Genomic DNA, 19,811 nt, shown 5'->3' with positions numbered 1-19,811 from the left:
CTTGTCTGAACAGCGTAGCCACACGCGAGCGCATATATGCGAGCGTGCATGGGACACCGACCCAGGTGATTTATACGTGTAAGAAGTTACAAACAGTCCCTTTAAATGAATATAATATGATGCATATGGCATTATGAAATGTATATGTAATTTTTTGGTTTTGTCTTCAATTTGTCTAGTAAAAGGCTAGTAAAACAATGAGTTTGTGCTCCCATTTCAATGGTTTAACTTAAGTTACTATTATTTATTTATTTATTTTATTATTTATTTATATTAACCCCTGGCATGTTTTGTGTTTTATGTCACTTTTTTAAATTATTTATTTTATTTTTGTCTTTTTTGTTTTTATTTATCCCTTTATTTCCTTTATATGTATTGTTTACCTATGTGTTGATTTAATTGTTCTTTGTATTGTTTACAAATTGCAGATACACGTGACACACCGTCCCCTCTGTAACATAAATCAAACGCACCCTTTTTAATGGGGGCGGTTTATTTAAAACGTCACTCTCACTTGTTGCCATGGCAGCCATGGTACCAGCTGCACCGTGTCCACTAATCACTCAGCCCACTCAAACACTTTAGCTAACGTGAGCTAGTTTTCTAAAAGTTTGATAATAATAATCACTTCAACATTACTTTTGGCTTCGTGGAAGAAATAACCACAGTCCCGGTGCTGCTCCAGGAGTACCATCGCCTTGTTTGTGTCACTTTGCGGTCCAAATGAGACGTTTAATTTGTGTCAGTCGACGAGTTGCGTCACTCCAGCAGGTGAGGACCGCGTGTGCTAACATGCTAACATGCTAACGGTAGCTGCATCATGAGTGGATGTTCTGGCTCTGTTTTGAGGATGCTGGCTGTTTTATTGGTGTCTTCTTCTTGCAAATGTGCAAAAATGTAAGTACCTTATGTCAGGGGTCAGCAACCTTTACTATCAAAAGAGCCATTTTAGGCAAAAACAACAACAAAAAATCTGTCTGGAGCCACAATACATTTGAGCATTGTGATGAAGATAACAGTTTATAGTCAAAGTAAATAGTATATAAGTCTAATGCAGTGAGGGCCAAAGAGACAATGTACTACGGAGTATTAGGGGCCACATTGAGGGGAAAAACATCAGATTTCCAGAATAAAGTCATAATATTATATCGTAACATTACGAGAATAAAGTCATAATATTACGGGAAAAAAGTTGTATCATTACTAGAATAAAGTCACAGGTTTATGAGGATAAAGTCATAATATTACTAGAATAAAGTCACAACTTTAAGAGAATAAAACAAAATATTACGTAAAATTACTACTTTATAATATTATGACTTTATTCTCATAATACTACGACTTTTTTCTCGTAAACTTATGACTTTATTCTTGTTATATTACGACTTTTTTACTCATATTATGACTTTATTCTCGAACTCTCTGATTTATTTATGTTTCCTCAACATGGCTCTAATACCCCGTCGTACCATAGACCTACAACAATGATAAATAAAAATGAAAATGTAAACAAAAAACAGTTATTCATTTCCATTTTTAAAAATCCACATGGAGCTGCAGGTTGCAGACCCCTGTCTTATGCCTTAAGTGTATCTTCATGGCTATGAGTTCTCTGAGTGGCTAAGCTATTTCCCATGAGTGCTGTTTAGAAAGTGCACCATGATGCTTTTCATGCTGGTGATTAATGCAGTGTCAATATATTTTTGCTATCAGGGCTGGGCAATATGACCATATATGCTGCTCCAGGAGTCCTGTGACTGTCATTTTTTGATTTTCTCCATTGATGAACCACTGCTTCACTCCAGCAGGTAAGAATTGCTTGTGCTAACATGCTGTATCATAAATGGATGTTTTGTGACTGTTTTATTGGTGTCTTCTTCTTGCAAATGGGCAAATATGTTGCTTCTTTGTTTCTCTCATGCCGCAGGTGTATTTTCATTGTAGCTATGAGTTCTTTGAGTGGCTAAGCCTTTCCCATGGGTGCTGTTTAGAAAGTGCATCATGATGCTTTTCATGCTGGTGATTAATGCAGTGTTAAAATATGTTTGCTATTAGGGCTGGGCAATATGACCATATATGCTGCTCCAGGAGTCCTGTGACTATGGTTCTGCCCCAAATGTGATGTTCAAAGGCGACTCTTTTTCTCCAACGAACCATTGCTTCACTCCAGCATGCAGGTAAGAATTGCTTGTTCTATAACATGCTATATAATGAGTGGATGTTTACCCTTTGTTTTGAGGATGCTGTCTGTTTTATTTGTGTCTTGCTATTGCAAATGTGTAGAAATGTCACTACTTTGTTTCTCTTATGCTGCAGGTAAGTGTATTTTCATTATAGCTAAGAGTTCTTTGCAGTGGCTAAGCTATTTCCCATGGGAGCTGTTTAGAAAGTGTGCCATGATACCTTTCATGCTGGTAATTGATGTGCAGTGTTGAAATATGTTTGTTATTTATGTGTAATTTTGTGTTTGAGTCTACTTGGGTGGTTTGTTTAAGTTTAATATTAAACTGTACCAGAATATTGGCTTTAGGCATAACAACATGTCTAGCATAGCCCATTTCCCTGTAATATTATATATATTGGGGGAACTAAATGGCTTTGTCTCATACAGTACTGTAGGTAGTAGAGCTGCATAATTAATCCATATTAATCGCTATCACAATTTTGGCTTGAGATACATTATGGTGCGTTCAAGCTCTGCTCAGTGCAAATAAATATTGGCCGGTGATGAATAATAACCCTATCACAATGCGTTCAAATGTAATCTTGTAAAATGTAGGTTTTGGCGAGAAACTTGAATACAGCTGTTTGAAGGAGAAGCTTTCACAGCACTATAAATAGATATTAGAGCGACAATTATGAACTTATTAACTTCCTGACACTAGCTCCAAGCAGCTTATAATACATAATTAAAAATACTACTGCCAAGATTTTATTAATCAAAGCAAATATTTAAATTTGTCATAACTTTTTTTATTTTTGAACAAATATAATTAATGAAACATTGTTTATTTATTTATAGAGTATTATTTTACAGGGCAAACATTTCCAGAAGAGTGAAATGTTCAGACGAAGGCTGTGATAAATATTAAAATAATCATTTAGCCTAATTATTATTATTAATAATAATAATAATAATAATAATAATAATAATAATAATAATGGACCAAAATGATGTAAAATTGCATAGTTTTAAGTAAAAAAAACCTTCAAATTTTCTTGAGGGAAGACCCCGAAACCCAATATCTCCTGGTATCTTTTATTTACTGTTGAAATTCAGAATGTGTCTCTGTATAATATGTAGGAGCATCCTGACTGGGACACTGCTCCTAAAACCTGATTGAATAGCTCAAACACCTCAGCTCGGCATGCATGCCTGTCTGGCTGGCTGGCATATTATAGAGTGATACTACAAATCACACAGGAAAGCACTTTAAGTATTAACACTATATACAAACACACCATCTTAACCTGTTAACGTTCCAGTGTGAATATTATTGGAGTATTATAGGCCTACTATAGAACTTCCATAGCCCAAGTATAATAATATAGCAATAAAACCACAGCTGATTATGACTGACAGAATAACATGCTTAAAGAAATAATGAATAAATAGGAATAAGTCGCAAGAGATTGCTGATACTGGCCGATACACACTCCCACATGTGAATAAGAGAGTACTGGCACTTATATTTTTCCACTTCAAGCACTGGTTATAATGACATTTCCTGCTACAATATATGAACTTATCACTCTGAATATGTATCATCTGCTGCTAAGCTGATGTGTCTTTGCCTGTTGCTGCTACATATCAAGTGGATTATTGTCACCTCCACAAACTCTGCTGTGTGCTAACCTTGGTGTATCCTTGAGAGGTGTGATGAGTCTAGAGTGGGCATGAGTGACTAAATTAGTTATAAAGTCTGAACATTTTTCTGCATGACCTACTTTGACCTGGTTCAGGCAGTCAACTTGTCCGCAATGCTACATGCATTTATGATGTACTGAAGTAACGTACGTGTTGGTATAGGCAATGCACCCTGTAGTCAGTCTTCTCACTCTTTTTCTCATCTATCATGCTTGCTGCTGCACTCCTTACCTGAAATCTTTGCAGGGCTTATGAAATTTCATAAACTCCACCCCACCCACACCTGTAGACTCCCGAGCATCTGCCTGCAGTGTCTAGTATAGTTTCCCTTGGGGGATGGGGGGTTATCTTCGTCAGTATACCAATCTTTGCTGTATTCCTGCAGAGAGTGTTGAGGTCAGAGTATATAGATGTCTGGCTCAAGGAAGAACTCATTCCCTTTCCCCTCTACGCCTGTCTTTGTGCATGAATGAACGTGATTGCTTATTATTATCGTGTTAGCAATGCACTCAGTAGTTATGATCAGTATGCGTACTTGAACCTTGTTCTGCATGACCGTTTTGTTGTTAATTGGTCGTCATTAATCAGTTAATTAGCATAGTGTGCTCTGCATGGTAATATGGTCAAGGCGGTGTGCTGTTATTGTGCTCTGCTGTGTGTGCAGGTTATGTGTTCAACAAACAAAATTAATGCTATAGTATATGTATACAAAAGAGTTAAATTAATTTGTAATGTGTCTTCTGGTCCATTGAGATACAGCGTTAAAGCAGTTTGTGTCTGTTAGAATACATTGCATGATGTTTTTTTGACAAAATCAGGAATGAAAGATAAGCAATACTGGCCTTTTTGGTAATTTAGCTATTGTCCAAGATTAGCGCTGCCTGCAACTAACAATTATTTTCATTATTGATTAATCTATTAATTATTTTCTCTATTATTCGTTTACTTGTTTGACCTATAAAATGGTGAAAAATGTGGATCAGTGTTTCCCAAAGCCCAAGATGACTTTCTCAAATATCTTGTTTTTCCACAACTCAAAAATAATCATTTTACTGTTGTAGAGGAGTAAAGAATCCAGAAAATATTCCCATTTAAGAAGCTGGAATCAGAGAATTTTGACTTAAAAAAAAAAAAAGTACTAAATATTTGGTGATTAATTTAATAGTTGACAATTAATTGATTAATCGTTGCAGCTCTAATCAAGATATCTGTGTCAACCCTGTTATGAGTAACACTTGTAGAACTACAGTATAGGCACAGCAATTGGACTGAGAAGCAGACTCTGCAGACAAGGCACTTAAAGGTTAGAAAAAGGCAAAGGCAGGCAGGCGGCGGTTAATAAAGAGGCAAAGGGTCAACAAAACTAAGGCATGGAGGCCAGACAGTAACAAGGCTGTAGAGCTAACTTAAACAATTTGGCAAAGGGAGCACATGCTGCAGTTTACATACTGGGACTATTGGGGAACAGGCAGATAACTGGTCAGGTGATGGGCTGTAACACAACTAATTGCCAGTGGGCTACCTCTAGGTCTGAAAAGTGAAGCCAATGCTGAAGTGCCTTAAACTTGCATTCTTTCTAACAGCCAGCAGGGGGCGACTCTTCTGGTTGCAAAAAGAAGTCTGATTGTATAGAAGTCTATGAGAAAATGATCCTACTTCTCACTTGATTTATTACATCAGTAAACATTGTAAACATGAGTTTATGGTCTCATTCGCTAGATTCAAGTCTTCTTCAATACAGCATGATGTTCATTTAGTAAATTATGGTCCCATTTAGAGTCAGATAGACCATAAAGCAGGGGATGCTTTAGGGAGTGGCTACCTTGTGATTGACAGGTCACTACCACGGCGTTGTCCGGTTGGGGAGTTGTCCGTGTTTTCGTCTTAGAACTTTAACCCTTTCACAGTGCGTTTTCAGTTCATGAAAGTTAATTGTAGCACTCAGGTCGTCGAAAAAAAACAAGATGGTGACGGCCAAAATGCCAAACTCAAGGCTTCAAAACTACATCCATTTCTTATATACATGCTATGGTAATTGTATATTGTGTTTTGAGAGACAGACAAAAGTCATATTTTCCATGCAACAAGTCAAAGTCGTTCACTAAAGACATGGCTGCTAAAAAGAGACGTTGTTTCTTGTTTAATTTATTCTTCAAGAGTGCATTTACCCGGTCATTGATAGGTTGAGTGGTATTGCCTGTCCATTTACAGTGTATCAATATTTTAGCAGATGCAAAGGCCGTAATCTACCATTTACTGATCTTATTTAGAAGCAGGCCCAGCACATATACATACATTTATGAAAAGATAAATCACTGAACTGTTACATATTACTCCCAAAAGCTTCCTCTGTACTTCTTAGCTGAAGAATCCACCTCCAGTGTTTATGTAGGAAAGATTTTTCTTTTTCACTGTATTATAGAAGTCAGTTTGAATAGTTTCCATCCAACCTTTTAAAGATATAGAAAACACAGACAAGCTTGAGGCATGTCTCCCCCTTGCCATTTGACGAATAAAGCATCTTTAAGCTGGACAGCATGAGGTGCTGCAAAGTATTGATTTTATTCAGAGCAAATGCCTAATTGGATATTGGGCAGATTAAACACTCCTTGGTCTTTGCAGTGTTTGCAGCGCTGTTAAACATCCAATTATGTATGGGTTCACTTCACTTTCTTATAGAAATTTCCAGGCATTGGGGCCGGCAATACTAAGCACATAAAAAAGCTCTGGAATGGCCATCATTTTTATAGAACCTGTTTTCCCCTAGAGGAATAAGTTGAGACCTTTCCACCTTTCAAGCAGACTTTTCATTTTCTCAAAGATAGAGCCAGAGTTTGCTTTCAATATGGTCTTTCTAGCAGGGGGAAATGTGATGCCAAGGTAATGCCATGCTGTGGAAACTCAATATAAAGACACCCTGATTGGGCACAGATCAGTAAGAAGGGCTGAAGGGATTCTGAAGTACTTTTAAGGTGACTCTGGGTGGTGTAGCTTAAGGTGACTCCCTGGAGACTGCTGTACTTTCTTGGCAATGTTAGGGATTGTTTACAAGACATTTCAGGATAATGCTGGGGTTGACATGCTTTTCTGTTGTTCCCTAGTTGCATGTATTACGGTGATTTGCATTGCAATCCGTCTGCTGAAAGGTCACAGATTTTTGAGCAAAATCAGAGGTTTGCAGCCATCTAATCTGCAATTTCTATGCATCTGTTAACTCTACCATATTTAATACATGTATGTAAATAACACAAACCCTTGACAGTACTCAAGGAGAAGAAACGAATATATCATTTAGTATAAGTGTTGTGAGTCAGCTGTCAGAATTCAGTAGCTTTCCTACTGGCATAATGGAGCAGCAGGGGTTAAGTCAAATGAGGGTGCCAGTGGAGGGGAAGAATACTCTCAAGATTTAGCTCGCATCAAAACATTTAAAGAAACATAACAGTGGAAAAATGCAGTATGAAGATAAAGTCGAGTGTTTTTTTTATTTTCATTTCGAGGAATGCTGATTTATATATCTGCAATTTTTCAGACAGGTTAAAGCTTTAATTCTAAATGTGAATAGACAAATATAAATCATTTTTTATTTCATAAAAATACAGGCTAGAATAAATACTGACTACACATCCCCCTGTCCTTTTATTAGCTCTTTGGTTACACTTGCAACAGGCTTTACTAAAGCAGTTTTCTTCAGCTTCTCCTGGGGGATCTGCAGATGCTCCCAGTTAGAGGAAGGCCTGCTGTAAATTCTACTGGGTCTATTATGCTCTGCCTAAACCTGAATATTTAAGCAATAGCTCACGACAGGCAACATACCACAGTCTGAAGTGAGCTATTGCTTTCTATAAACTGGTCATCAAGTATGACAATATGAAAGTTATAGACACAGTCCAATTTAAATAGCTTAATGTTCACAATAAAATAGGCCCTCCTGTCTGCACATACCGAGGTGGTTGCTATGGAACTGGTTGATCTGGAACGTACACTAGCAGCTAGCATATTTATTTTTTCACCACAGGCTTGCATTATATTGATTTCATTGTTTGGCTCTTTATTTACATTATTTGTCTGTTTCCATTTATTGTGCAACCACTGAGAAACTGTCCAGCTAGCGTCAGTAAAATGACTTTGATAGCTGCTTGGACTAGACCTGCCTTTAGGTGGAGGTGTGTTGCTTGGCGTAGTGAGGATGTTGCGCCACTTTCTCCCTGAGTTTTGTTTGCCAACAGCTCTGGAGAGAGGTTTAACACTTGTGGCCACTTACGACCATAATCTCTCTCATGTCTCTCTCAGTGCGTATTCTGGGCAATATTGTGGAACCTCCTTTACTTAGCACTTAGTGTTGTTTAGCAGGTGGATTATTTCCTGGAGACGAGCATGGCTCAATCCACTCCTCCATAGAAGTTAACCTTAAAGGTTTCCATTTTGCAGAAGGTTTTAGCAGCTAACTTTGTTACCTTGTATCTGTAATATTGCAAAACTATGCTACTGACAAGCCAACCACAGAGGATGGCAAGCAACCACCACAACCGCTATGCTGAGCGCTGCACGTTGGGTGTTTTTTTTCTGGTCGTTGAGAGTTAAAAAATGTTCAACTTTGGGTAAAACGCTGCGCTCGTCACTGTCACTTTTTTACCCAGCCGTCCAATCATAATTGAGGAGGGGCGGGGCAAATACCACAAAGACCAACCATCAACACACACTCTCTACATGCTTCAGCCTTCCCTTCATCCAGAGCAAGTATGCTACCCTCTGCCGACATTTTAAAATATGCGGATATTCCGTATCATAGCAACCAAAGGGTCCCAGACGAAAAAAACGCAGCGCCTCATTGCCCTTCTGTGTTCTGCATTTAACAATAATCAAGTATTGCATTTTAAAACATCTTTGTCATTTAAAAAGCAACAATATACAGTGGAGGAAATGAGTATTTGATCCCTTGCCGATTTTGTAAGTTTGCCCACTGACAAAGAAAAGAACGGTCTATAATTTTAATGGTAGGTTTATTTTAACAGTGAGAGACAGAATATAAAAAAAAATCCAGAAAATCACATCATATAAAAGTTATAAATTGATTTGCATTTGATTGTGGGAAATAAGTAATTGATCCCCTAGCAAAAGATGACTCAGTACTTGGTGGAGAAACCATTGTTGGCAAGCACAGAGGTCAGACGTTTCTTGTAGTTGGTCACCAGGTTTGCGAACATCTCAGGAGGGATTTTGGTCCACTCCTCTTTGCAGATCCTCTCCAAATCCTTAAGGTTTCGAGGCTGTTGCTTTGCAACTCGAAGCTTCAGCTCCATCCACAGATTTTCTATGGAATTAAGGTCCGGAGACTGGCTAGGCCACTCCATGACCTTAATGTGCTTCTTCTTGAGCCACTCCTTTGTTGCCTTGGCCGTATGTTTTGGGTCATTGTCATGCTGGAAGACCTATCCACGTCCCTTTTTCAGTGTCCTGGCTGAGGGAAGGAGGTTGTCGCCCAACATTTCATGGTACATGGCCCCGTCCATCCTCCCTTAAGATGCGGTGAAGTTGTCCTGTCCCCTTAGCAGAGAAACACCCCAAAAACATAATGTTTCCACCTCCATGCTTGACGGTGGGGATGATTTTTTTTTTATATTCTGTCTCTCACTGTTAAAATAAACCTACCATTAAAGTTATAGACTGTTCTTTTCTTTGTCAGTGGGCAAACTTACAAAATCAGCAAGTGATCAAATACTTATTTCCTCCACTGTACCTAACAATAGCCTAACAATAAAGCTTATTTATATAGCACTAAAATTAGGATATATTATGTAATTAGCAAAAAAAAGCAATAATACCGCATATCGCGCTGTTGAGCTAGTCATATCGCCGCAGGGGAAATGCCTTCACGGCGACAGCCCTATCTGTAACCTGTTCATGTTGGCGGAAGTGAGCCACCTGTGACCCTGTTGCTAAGCAACCATGACAATACATTAGTCTCATGTTTTTTTTATGATGGCACTGTTTTATGATCATTTTATCTGTGTAAAGTGTCTTTGAGTTTCCAGAAAAGCGCTATATAAATAAAATGTATTATTTTTTTATTATTAATTAGACGTCATAGCAGTGGTATTATATCACAGCCATGAATCAGATAGCTTGATTTGAGCTACCTGTTTTATAAGAAACCTTCTCCTACCCTCAGTGTTTATTATTATTCTGAAAAAGTACTTCATGTTGTAAAGAGATGATGCTGTTCTTGAACCCTTGTGGTAACTGAGTAAATGAAGAATTGACAGGGAGTCAATAACTGACTAATCATTGTTAGGGCTCTGGAGCGTCATTTATGCTTACAGTCGTTTATAATTACCATGTTTGCACTCTTTCTGCTGTTTGCTGATGTTTGTGTGATGGCTTTGACACTTTGTAATTCACACTGAATGCATCAGTGTTCATGCGTAGCAAATAAGAGAGACTCGGCAAGTAGAAGAGGGTGCACTGGCAGCATGGCACAAAGCAAGGATGATCTTTAAATTCAGCTATAGAAATTTAATTGAAGAGAAGACCCCACATCTTCATTACTCAGTCCTATTTCTTGTATGGTGATTTATCAGAAAGCTGCTGGCTGCTCTAGTGCTCTGCATGCGAATGTTCATTCTCTTAATCTTTCAAGATCCCGATTTGATTGAAACACATTAGGTCTGTTCTCTGTTTAATTCACGCAGCTGTCAAATCATATTAAAACCAAGACGGCGAGCAACCAAAGTAAACAATAACAAGGCTGCTAGTAAAATTGGAGAAACGATACAAATCACAACCGTTATACTCGCTGTCACATGGTCCCAGAGCCCAAAAAAGGATGTCTTCAAAGTGTCCAACAGTCAGTTAATTAACAGCAATGAGTAATGAATAAATGAAAGCAAATTGGCACATTAAAGAGGCTATAATTGCTAAAAGCAGTATATTCTTCATCAAGGTGTTGCTTCCAGTCTGGTGGCTGTTACAGTCCAACAGCTATGCCTGCTCTATTAATTGATTTGATTATATATTCAGGTGGCTGATGGTAATGATAGATATCAAATTTTAAGTCATAGCCTGGGAGAGTATTTGATCCAGTCTGATTCAAATCTCAGATGTTTTTTGAATCCTCTGCAGCAGGGGATGAATATCAATCTTTGTCTGCTTGATCCTCAGAGAAAAAGCAGTACAAACACAGCAACACAGCGCAATACCAAACCGCATCAATGCATCCTTGGAGTCCAGCGTCTGTGTATTATTTCATATGAAGTTACTTCTCAGAGCAGATGAACGATTATAAATTCTGTCTTCTCTGCTCAACACAATTGCATCATTCCCAGCTACGCCTAGCAGACATCAGAAGAAAACAATATTGACTGTTTTGGGGCCAGAGTAATGGGAAGCTTTCTTAGATGCATCTCCATTATGCAGATGTATGCAAATGCATCATATTTACATTCGCTAATGTGGTCAAACAGATGCTGTTCTGATGCATATTCACTATGCTGTTTTTTTTGCTTCATCTGAAATTGATGTAGGCTAAATGTACTTTACGTTTTTAAGTAGAGCTATCAAAGTTAACGTGATAATAATGCGTTAACACAAATTTGTTTTAACATCACTAATTTATTTAACTCATTAATGCAACTTGCGATTTTAGGTTGTAGCGGGCTCAGTTGTAAAGCTAGAGTGAAGATACTGGTATCATATGAAACTAAAAAAACAAGAAATCCATTGGTACTAATGTCATACTAGCTTGTCGCGAAGGAGGCTAAATTAAATGTATGCTCAATTTTGGCGAGGAAAAACTGGCATGGCCATTTTCAAATGGGTCCCTTGACCTCTGACCTCCAGATATGTGAATGAAAATGGGTTCTATGGGTACCCACGAGTCTCCCCTTTACAGACATGCCCACTTTATGATAATCACATGCAGTTTGGGGCAAGTCATAGTCAAGTCAGCACACTGACACACTGACAGCTGTTGTTGACTGTTGGGCTGCAGTTTGCCATGTTATGATTTGAGCATATTTTTTATGCTAAATGCAGTACCTGTGAGGGTTTCTGGACAATGTTTGTCATTGTTTTGTGTTGTTAATTGATTTCCAATAATAAATATATACATACGTTTGCATAAAGCAAGCATATGTGCCCACTCCCATGTTGATAAGAGTATTAAATACTTGAAAAACCTCCCTTTAAGGTACATTTTGAACAGGAAAAAAAATGTGTCGTTAATATTTTAATCGATTGACAGCCCTAGTTTTTAGATCATACAAAGGCAAAACTGTTTTTTTTATTTTTTATTTTTTTTGAGAACCCTTCCATTGCATAAGACTCATATTGATCCTGGCATGGGAAAAAGTAGGCTAATACAGGCTAATGTAGTCCTAGAAACCCATATTACTCTCCATTTCTCATCTCTGCTTCCTTAATTCATGTGGATCATTCTTTTGAATCATGGAACACATACCTTATTCACAAATGACACATGTTTTTTCAGTAGGACACTAAGACATCTCAAGGTGCTTGTTGTGTTCTTTTGTAAAGTAATACCTGCTGGAGCGGCATGTCTTTAAGCAGAACCTTGCAGTGAAAAAAAAAGACGAATGGAAAGTGATTAAAAAAACAGCAGAGAGGTGAGCAGAGAGACAAGGAGATAGATAACAAGAGAGGGGGACAGGATGACAAACAGAAAGCAGAGCGTGTGAGAGCGAGAGAGACCATGTGTCACCTTAGCATTCAGAGGATTACACCATAGCCAGAGAGGACACAAATGCACTGTGTCTAACCCTTGAGATTTTGTGTTGACATTGTATTTTTATATTGGAGCTAAAGCTAGTCCAGTGCCAGCTTGGACCCCCAAATCTGTGTATAAACAACATATATGCCATGACCTGATACAGCAAGTCTTACGTCCTATCTCATTTCCTGCCCTCAAGTTTGCTGCAGCTTCACCTCTTTCTCTCCCCATTCTCATTCCTCAACAATGCCGACCCTCCCACGCTCTCTATATTTGCAATTGAAAACACCTTGCGTATGCCCTTTGGAGAAATGCACATACTGTATGCAAGATAGCATGGCCATGCAGTGTCTTTACACATTTGATCCCCAAAATCTGAAGTTAACAAGGGAAATGTAGCATTGTATATTGTTTGTACAATTTAGGATGTTGTTTTCTCTCAAAGTACACTACAAAGAGTGTTTATATGAATTGCTTAAAATTGTTTCCACATCATTGTACATACATAATGTTGAAATATGTGACTAATGATTTGTATGAGCTAAAATAAACTGTACATTTGAACTATTTCTATTTTCGACAGCTTAAAGGACCAGTTTGTAACAATTGGGGGGGGGATCTATTGGCAGAAATGGAATATAAGATTAATAAGTATGTTTTCTTTAGTGTATAAAAGAGTTGTTGTGTTTTTGTTAGATTAGAATGAGCCGTTTATCTACATAGGGAGCGGGACCTCTCCACGGAGTCCGCCATGTTGCATCTTTATGTATCTACAGTAGCTCAGAACGGACAAACTAAACATGGTTAACTTTTCCTGCTTGAGCCGGAGTCGATGACATTACCTGCTCCCAACGCCGCTGCACCCTCTCTCTTGCTTCACCACTCACTTCCCACACACACACTTTACGCACTCTACTTGTATAACAACTAGAGAGGTCCATTTGCGTCTTCGTGTCGACTACCGTAGCAATCCTACACGCTTGACACACAGAAAAAGTTTTGTTTGGTTGTGATCTGCAACTCCCCTCCCACTAGATACCGTCAGATCCTACACACTGTTCCTTTAACTACCCTGTCTTCAGAGTATGTGGGATAGATAGTAATCACAATTTATGTAATCAGATTACATCAATAATGTTAAACTGAAGATATTTTTACAGTGAATTACTGTTTAGACACCGTTTCACTGTTTGTCACGTCTTCCCCCTCTCCCTCTGAGTGTTTACTGATGTTTTTTTTTTTTACTTTTTAATTTCATCATCCACGGGCCCCCAAAAGTCAACTTCCATCCACCCTCAGCCTCACCTGCTAATATTTGTTTTTCTCACTACTGCAGTCATTATTTTATTCTTCTTCCACCCTCACTGCTCCCTTCTTCCCCAAGATGAAAAAGTGGTAAATAAAGGCAAGATTTCATCATTCTCAACACAATATAGACCTACAGATACTTTGGAGAATATGTGTGTGTATGTGTTTATGTATGTGTGCACGTGCATGCCTCCTCCAATTGGGACAGAGAGGCGATTACATCATCATTATTAGTTAAGGCTTTAAATTTACATTTCATTATGTGTGAGCATAAATACACAACTGTAACTAACTGTATAAATATGAGCTTTATATGTGAGTTTGCGACGGTGGCACATGTTAGGCATTTACACTGTGTGTGTGTGTGTGTGCGTGCACACGCGTCTTACGCCGTGTTTGCATGAGCTCTATGAGCGCTAACCAAGTGGAAATGACAGTAATTAACTAAATGAGCTACATCTGCACCTGAGGGGGAGAGAGAGAGAGAGACATAGAAAATATGAAGCTGCTTCTGTAAGAGATAGAAAGGGAAGTGAAAGGGTGTACAAAGGGAAGGGGGGTATGAGAAGGATGATTTTCAAGGATGACTATTAGAAGGGTATATGTGAAGAGACGTAAAAATGAGACCGAGACGGAGTTTCATCCAGCTGCCATGCTGTTTTTACATCTCTCCCATTTACCAAGTTTCCTCCTTGCCCTCATGAACCACAGGTGAGGAGAGGCCTGCAGGCGCTATAACCCAGAGGAAGTCAGTCCCCCTCCCCATGTAAGCAGAACTACAGGAGCCCCAAGCTCCAGGCCTCACCGATTCAGAAAAGCTTAACGTATCACAGCCTTAAGTGACCTAGAAAAAAACTTGTCAAATGGAAATAATTCCTCCTACAGTGCTGTAATTCTTTATTTTTTTTTTTATCTTTCCTGACATGGCAGTCTATGGATTCAAGTGTAGACGTCAGTACTGGAATGCAACAGGCATTACTTTTTAATGTTAAATCCAGCAGACACCCCTGTGAACGTCAGGTTACACCATGCTGCTTCAAAGGCCAGCTGTTTCTTTCCTTTTGATGCTCTGCTGATACTGTTGAGACTAAACTCCTTTTATCACACACACATGATAATTAAAAGTTTAAAAAGTTAGACAGTCGGAAACTAACATTCTGGTACACAAAATAACCTTGTGTACTGAAGTTACTATAAGCTGGAACATAATAAAATACACAGAAAAGAGGATACAGTATGCATACAATACAGCTAGGGCTGGGCGATATGGCCTAAAAATAATATTGCGATATTTTTAGGCTATATCACGATACACGATATATATATCGCGATATTTTCAAATATCCTCTAAGCACTTCATAAATGCTCAATTTAACCCTTTGATGCACACAATCACACCAATATGATGACTCTGTATGCGTAGTCACTGCAGCACACTGTATGTCTGCATTAAAACATTCTTGTTTATATTCATTAGTGGTTTCTTTTGGAACAATTTTAATCTCGTGCTCTAGCAGTGGTGGAGCAGGGGACCGCCCCTCCCCGCAGCAAAAGAGGGAACAGCGAGCCCTCAACGGCCCCTCGGAGCGACGAGCCATTCCCCCCCGGCCCAGGGCCTTACCGAGCCGACTAGAGCAGTATGCGGACTGTCGCGGAGGAAATGCGCCCGGTGAGGGCCAGCCAGCCAGCCTACTGAGAATTGTAAAAGTATTTTCGGTTCATTATGAAACTGTTGATGGCACACATGTAAAGAGGTGGATGGAGCGGCTTTCACAAATGCAGACTGCCGCTTGCAACGGCATTTATAAATGCCAACTAAAGGATATAAAACGATATTAAAACATCAAACGGGAGGGAAAAGGAGTTTTGTTCACTTTAATGGGGTTTTTAGCTGTGATGGTGAAAACGTTACCAGTGGTAACACTGCTGCTCCCGCTTTGCAGCGATCCGGCCGAAAACCCAAACAGACGGCTTGTTTCTTCCTCTCAGAGGCTTCTCTGGTTCACTGTGCTGCTTGTTACAGCGCCAACACAACGGCGTAATGCCGCACATGCAGTTACAAATGACAAAAATCCATCAAGTGCAATGCTTGTTAGAAAATAGTGTTTTCCATGAAGACACCCGTCAGAGTTTTGTCGCGAGCTGGAGGCGGGGTGAAATTTGACGGAGGCGGCCGCCTCGTGATTCTCTATGCAGGTAAAACCCTGCACACATTCGCCCAGGATCGGAGTCTGTGACGTATGTGTGTGTGAGAGGGAGCTGTAGGAGAGAGGGAGAGAAGGAAACACCAAAGCGAGTCTCATGCCGGCAGGATGGCTTAAAAACATTACATGACAATTTGTAGTCGATGTTCGCGATATAGTCATTTTATATACCGCGCATGGGACAAGCCGCGATACATCGACTATATTCGATGTATTGCCCACCCCTACAATACACTATGCTTTAGGTTTCACCATGCAGCTTCAAAGGCCAGTATTAATGTTAATAGTTCAGCTGTTTCTTACCGTTTGATGAGCTGTACTGCTGATACAGTTGAGATTAAAGTCCTTTTTATCATAAACACATAATCATTAAAAGTTTTTTTTGTATCAGGGTAAGAAACTAACATGCTGTTACACAAAATAACCTTGATGTTGGCATCTGCATAAGCTGCAACATATTAAAATACACAGAAAAGAGGATACAGTATGCATACAATACAGCATGCTTCTCTGCTTTCGGCTGCATTAAGCAGCTCCAGAGGTGAATGCTGAGCTTCTGTAGTTTTTTTTTTGTACTCTTAGTAATCTTTCCTGCTGATACATTTGAGATTAAGCTTACTTTGTGAAATGCAGGTGCAGCACAAGAGGAAAAATAACAAGAGCCCTTAATGAATAATTGACCTTGCAGCAATATTCAATCATAATGGTGCAACATAGTGTAACACCGAAGGGGAGGAAATAGGGCTGTGTGTATATTGGCAAGAATCTGGCGATACGATACGCATCATGATACAGGGATTACGATTCAATATATTGCAATATATTGCGATACTGTAAGCAAGGAGATACAGTATATTGCAATTTTGTGAATCAAATTTTAGGAAAGAACACACTGCCACATGCATAAATTCTGAGTAAAAAAAGTGCACTTTTTTTATGCAATCAGGACAGTGGGATCTGCACTTGCATTTCACAGTTCCTGTAACATCAAACATCATAGCACTAATTTTGTGCAATCTGAGCAACTGTCTGCTACGAATCTTTGCATGTAAACTATTAATTAAAAATCAATTGTGTTTTTGGGAATCGATACATTATCACAAGATATATACAATATCGCGATACTCAAGTATATCAATATTTTCTTACACCCCAAGGAGGATATTATTTCACCTTTCTGTTACACCGTGTCTACACGGGAGGCAGAGTGCGAGAAGCATGTTACAGTGAATATCGAATGCTTGAAATGCTCATCCCTAGTGTTAAGGCTTGTTCACATGACCACTGGTGTAGCCAAAATCACTTTGTTCTCTTCAATACTACTTCTGTACTATGGAAGTGAGGTACAGAAATGGTGCATTCAGGTGGTCGTCAATACCTTGTAAAGTTGAAAATGTCTTGGTAAACACAGATTTATTCTCAGTTTCAGTGGATAATGTTAGTTTCCTGATTGTCTGGATCCACTCTGATAAGAATATAGTGCTGCCTGGGGGAAGCACTGAATCGGTGTGATCATTTGGGCATTTTTTAGCATAGACATTGACTAAATTAAAGATGACTATTGGCACAAATCATTATCTCTACTCTCTCTTGTAAATCCCATCAGTATAATGCTTATAGAGGCAGTGAGGTCTAGCGGAGCAGATTAATGGTGAGGCATGAATAATGCCAACACATTTCCAGAAAAGACACTGTTTTTGCTCTGTAAAAGTAAAGGAGACAGAAGCAATAATTGGGCTCATTATTCTAAAACAAACTCCCACTCATGCTGTCTTACATGTTTCAATACTAACTTTTCAAAGTGGATCTCCTAAATTGTTGAAACAGTATGAAATATGCAGTAAGTGTTGATGGTTGTGTAATGGCTTGTCAGGTGCTGAATGAGTGTGTATTTGTGTGTTACACATGATTTGTGTGCATATACACTGGTGGAGATGGACGCTGTTCTTTTAAAGGGACTATAAATGATATTTTACACTAACCATGTATCAAATGACAACCCTGGTGGCCAAAAAAATAGTTATTGCAAGTTTAAGAGAGCAAATTCTTGCAGATGTTAATTGTCAGTTTAAGAAACAGATGCAGATTGCTGATATAATGTGTGCCAGGATAGTGTGGGATTCAGACAATTACATCCACCTGTTCTGTCCTATGAGAATATGCAGCTCTCCCACATGTGTGTCTCTCAGTGTGTGTGTTTGTTTGTGTGTGTGAACAGTTGCAGCTGCTGTTTGGACTGCCATCAGATATATTTGTAATGTTGTAGATTAACTGGAACATTTGGAATTCATGATGCATTAATAGCTTTTTATCCTCCTCAGCTTGGTGAAGAAACATATTTGCCATTAGTCAGTACTAATTCTAAATGAGGTTTACACAAGCTTGTTAAGCTATATATTTTCCATCTGTATTATTCATTTTATTTTACTTTGGGGTAAAAAAGTTATATGAACTACAATAGGTAGTAATGTAAGGCTTGTGAAATATGGACAAAAATGATAGGGGTGGGGGAAAAAACGATACAGCATCGTATCGCGATATTTTGCGTGGCAATATTGTATCGATACACTGACGTCAAGTATCGATCTTTTATTATATAAACTATTAACCTCTTAATTATTCCATCCTATTATGCCGCTATTCTGTCTTTCAGAGGTTGTAGTGGGTTTCAGTTTTAAAGCTAGAGTGAAGATACTGGTAACATATGAAACTATAAAACCTAAGGAATCAGTTGTTACCAACCATGTCATCGTAGCTTGTCGGGGAGAACTGTGGAAGTAATCTTTTAAAGATCATTTATTCAGTTGGTTCTGCCTTTTCCTGGTACAGTCTAAGACTGTTTTTCAGCTGTCTCAAGAGGCTAACGGAATACTAAATAACGCTCCAAAGTTACGCTAAATCTTGGTGAGGAAAAACTGGCATGGCCAATTTTAGAGGCCATGAAGGAGAGGAAATAGGGTTGCTCTTGACCTCTGACCTCAATATTTGTGAATAAAAACTCAGTTTCACAGAGTGAAAACTGTATCTTATCAGTAGGGATGCTCCAATACAACTTTTTCAGTCCCGATTGCGATACCTGCTTTAGGTATCGGTCGAATCCGAGTACCGATCTGATACCAGTGTTTAATTAATAAGCTGTATGCTTCACTGCATGGAAGTGACTGGGATCATTCTTTTATGTGTAAGGCAACATCAGGCTTGACTTAAACATTGCTTTTTTAACTTTGTAAAACAAAATGTAACAAATAAATTCATACATATACATTTACTGAATTATTTATTATTAAATAATAAATCGTACACTTGCAACTTGATAATTTTTTTTTTTAAATTAACAGGAATTACAACTCAAGTGTAAACCTTTTTAATGCAGCAACAAATTGGTCAAAACTTTTCATATTCCAATATATAATATACAGTATATATATGTATGTATGTATACAGTAATACAGTATATTGATATAACTAACCGTAGAACTGAATTGAATAGATTGGCCGGATTGTCACTGATACCCGATCCAGCTATTTGAGTCAGTATTGTCCCGATATCCGATCCGGTATCGATGCATCCCTACTTATAAGATAAAACAGATTTTGACAAACTGCATAATTGGCAGTTGAAAAAAGATCAATATAATTTATTGCAATACTCAGTATATCGTGAAATGTTTAATATCACAATAAGATCGTATTGTGACTTAAG

The 19,811-nt window shown here is 38.5% G+C and overlaps 1 long non-coding RNA gene across 4 annotated transcripts in view; it reads left to right on the top strand.

Annotated features, from left to right (window-relative positions):
• The first annotated feature begins 753 nt into the window (after window positions 1-753).
• LOC141760230 (uncharacterized) overlaps window positions 754-19,811 on the top strand; it is a 47,672-nt gene continuing 28,614 nt past the window's right edge. For 3 of the 4 annotated variants that reach the window (XR_012592297.1, XR_012592299.1, XR_012592300.1), the window contains exons 1-3: window positions 788-897; window positions 1,714-1,808; window positions 2,056-2,177. This is a non-coding gene — a long non-coding RNA (uncharacterized LOC141760230). The other variant, XR_012592298.1, reaches the window with a different exon arrangement.

This window comes from Sebastes fasciatus, chromosome 22, assembly GCF_043250625.1.
Source record: "Sebastes fasciatus isolate fSebFas1 chromosome 22, fSebFas1.pri, whole genome shotgun sequence".
NCBI classification, from domain to species: Eukaryota; Metazoa; Chordata; class Actinopteri; order Perciformes; family Sebastidae; genus Sebastes; species Sebastes fasciatus.
Note: the sequence above shows the minus strand (reverse complement) of the source record. Positions and strands in the feature narration are given on the sequence as shown.